At 44.4% G+C, this 3,666-nt stretch overlaps 1 long non-coding RNA gene across 1 annotated transcript; it reads left to right on the top strand.

Annotated features, from left to right (window-relative positions):
- The first annotated feature begins 413 nt into the window (after positions 1–413).
- On the top strand, positions 414–3,262 carry LOC113011743 (uncharacterized). The gene is made up of 3 exons (XR_003270609.1): positions 414–1,568; positions 2,296–2,718; positions 2,813–3,262. It is a non-coding gene; the product is annotated as an uncharacterized LOC113011743 (long non-coding RNA).
- Positions 3,263–3,666: the final 404 nt, after the last annotated feature.

Raw genomic sequence — 3,666 nt, 5'->3', positions numbered from 1 at the left:
ATTGCCAGGAGAGGAACTCCAGCTGAGCTGTACTCAGACCAAGGGACCAACTTCCGTGGGGGAGAAAGGGAACTCCAAGCAGCTTTTGCAGCCATGACCTCTGACCTGCAGAAGCTCCTGGCTCCCCATAAGATCGTCTTCCACTTCAATCCACCAGCGGCTCCTCATTTCGGGGGAGTGTGGGAGCAGGAGATTAGGTCTGTCAAGACGGCACTCTACACTACAGTAGGATCCCAACCCCTTCAAGAAGAGGTCCTCCACACGGTCCTTGTGGAGGTGGAGGGCATCTTGAACTCCAAACCACTAGGTTATGTCCTGTCTGACATCAGTGATCCTGATCCAGTGACCCCCAACTGCTTTCTGATGGGGCGGCCTGACGGAGCACTTCCTCAAGTGGCTTATCCCAGAGAAGAGCTCCTGAGTCGCCGGAGGTGGAAGCACTCCCAGGTGCTGGCTGACCACTTCTGGTCTCGATTCGTCCGGCTGTACCTTCCAAGCCTGCAGCTTCAGCAGAAATGGCGGTCATCCCCCGCAGATGTCACAGAAGGTTTGGTGGTGATGACCGTAGATCCTCAGCTGCCTCGTGCTTCCTGGCTCGTGGGCTGCATCTCCAAAGTCCACCCCAGTCCCGACGGGCACATCAGGTCTGCTGACATCAAGGTGAAGGACCGGACCTTCACCCGACCTGTGGCGAGGCTGGTGGTGCTGCCTGCCCTCCCGGACGAAGACAAAGGACAATCACCGTGACTTTGTTTGTAAAATTGCCTTTTGTTGTGAGCAAATGTACTTCATACATTTGGGGGCGGCTGTACAAAAGGCCCCGTAGTTATGGTTTTATTCTGTTCAGTTGTTAGTTCACCTGTAGTTTTTAGAGTGGCCAGTAGAGGTCACCCCACCGCTTTGTATGAGAGACTATGTCCAGGGAGAAACGTGGGCAAAGCACCTGAGCTTTTCTGCTCCAGATTACCGGCAGAGAATTGGTTATTCCTTGAGAAGTGTGCGTTAATGAGCAACGTAAGTTGGTGATGTGTGAGGATGTGATAATAAGATGTGTTTGGGACTGTAACCAAGGTTAGGGGGGAAATGACTATGTTTCTGTCTGTGCCGCTAGCGGGTGCTAAGCTAAGCTAAGCTAAGCTAACTTTCCTGCCGTGTGGTTGGGTATGGCTGTGTACCTGGTTAGCTCTCTCAGTGGGTCTATGCGTGAGTCGTGGGTAATATATGGCCTATGGTATTAAAGGGGATGTTAGTTTATTTCCCGCCTGTGTTTATGTTGATGTACTCTGGAGATATTGTTGTGAACACTTTAGTAATGTAGTATTTTCTTTCTGTTCCTTTCAGAGACCACACACACACACACACACACACACACACACACACACACACACACACACACATGCCCACGCACCAAAACCTGTATGCAATATCTGCTCCTCTGACAATCCCTGTTACCTTCAACTGTGTGAAGTCAATACAAGAGTCTGCACTATCCTCGGTGTCTTCATTGTCTCCCTTCTGAACATTCATCCGGGCCTTGAGCAGTGTTCTGGCTGACACTCCAGGGAGTGGTAGCTGCAAACCTGAACTAGCACCTTACAGTCCTTCCAGTACAAGCTATCTCCCCAACACTGATATTGCACTTCTTTTTCAGAACCAATTAAATCTGCATAAAATTGCATTTTAAATTACTTTTGAATATTACTTTAAATACTTGGATTTAATTTCAATAAAAACATCAGTATTGCTGAACTGTGACATATTTTGGGTGCTGTATATTTTTTGCATACAAGTGTAACAGAATAGTTTTGGTGTTTTGTCTTTTTTAATTTGAGTACGAACTTTTACAAAAAGCAGCAAGATGTTAAAAAACAGCTTTATTGATTATAAAAATAGATTCTATCAGATTTATATCGGTATTGGCAGATATCCAAATTTATGCTGTTGGACATAAAAAGGTGGTATCGTGCCATCTCCAGTTTTATCCCAAAGCTTTGACATTAAGGGTTTAGAACTCCAATATGTCTATACTGTCTAGAAAATACTAATGGGAAAAATAGAGTTTTCTTCAGGATATAAATGGCATCCTTAAAGGCAGAATTTAGAATATGAATGAAAATGTTACATTGACTATAACTGACTACATTTTAAATGATGCTATGCATAAGAAAATGTAGTATTTCTGCTATGAGTTTATTAGCAGGCCACACAGGTGCTCGCAGTGATTTCTCTCTTCCTTTGTTCTGCTCTTTCCCCCTCTCTGGTCTTTGTCCTGGTTATGGTGTGACGGCCTGTCAGGAGATGCTGCTGAGGGGACAGAGAGTCGACAAAATCAGCACAGATCAGACCTGATCCCCTCACATGCACACACGGCCAGGCACAGCAGTGTGCTGACCAGTGAGCGGTGAAGAGGCCCAGTATTGGTGTCCCACCTTATCTTCATCAGACCTCCCAGGTCTGACCCAGAATCCTCCAGACCTGCCACTCCAGCTCCCTTTGCCTGTGTGTGTGTGTGTGTGTGTGTGTGTGTGTGTGCATGCGTGCTTCCTCTGACCACGTCAATGATCACTGCAGCTGTGGCCTCGGTTGCTCAGGTGGACGGAGGGGGTGTGACATGATGGTTTTTGGCACTGTGGGCTCTTCTGCCCAAGTATCTGAAGAGGAGAAGAGAAGGATGGGACAGGGAGGAAAACAGAAGTAAGGACAAGAAAGTAAAAGGAGGTAAATGAACTCAGTATTCATACATTTAATCCAGAGTTTATCAAACAACTGGTGAAAAAACAAAACAAACAAAATTGACCATTTTATCCTGAAGGTTAAGAAACAGAAGCTGAAAAGCAGACGAGCTGAAGAGCCTGGAGACGGCACGCGTCCAATGAGAGGACAGAACAGGAGAGGGCAGTGGAGGACAGCAAACCAAGCCGAGCTCCAACAGAGAGACCGGCAAGGACATAAAGAAACATCATATTCACCAGGCATCTTTTTTCAGCAAAGCTTTAACAGATGCACCGTTACAATAGAGCTCTGTGGGCAATATTGTCTATTTAGTCAGAGTTTAATCCTAATAAAACATCTGCAACAATTACAGAAAAAACAAACCGATTTAGCCGAGTGGCACACAAGCTGGGCCACAGAAAGACTCGAAGTAAGTGTATCTATCATTATATAATTATTTCAATGCTTAATACTATATATCTATATGTGTGTATGTATAGACCCTTTACACAGGAGTCTATTTCTATGTAACAAAGCATTTTTATATCAAAATACACATAAATTAAATAAAAATGTACTTATGTAGAATCACAGCTGATGTGATTGTACAATAATTATTGATTCATCATTGTATAAATTGCTTTAATGCTGCAGATTGTGTTGATGATAATTAATTTTAAAAAAGGTACAATATTTATGAACTAAAAGTAAAAGTATTTGCTCATCTGTCTTCACGTGCATTTGAACTCGACTGACTTCTCTTTGTTAATCCAAAGGGTTTAGTATACTGTCACCCTCCCTTTGGAGGTGGATTCAACTGTTCCGGGAAAATTTCTACAAAGATTTGTAGTGTTTATGGGAATTTCTGACCATTCCAGGAGAGCGTTTGTGTGCTCAGACACTGATGAGAAGGTTGGGCTTGTAATCTCTGTAAGGTGCTCTGTGGGCTAGAGG

Source organism: Astatotilapia calliptera, chromosome 19, assembly GCF_900246225.1.
Source record: "Astatotilapia calliptera chromosome 19, fAstCal1.2, whole genome shotgun sequence".
NCBI classification, from domain to species: Eukaryota; Metazoa; Chordata; class Actinopteri; order Cichliformes; family Cichlidae; genus Astatotilapia; species Astatotilapia calliptera.
The sequence above is the reverse complement of the archived record's forward strand: the minus strand, read 5'-3'. Positions and strand labels throughout refer to the sequence as shown.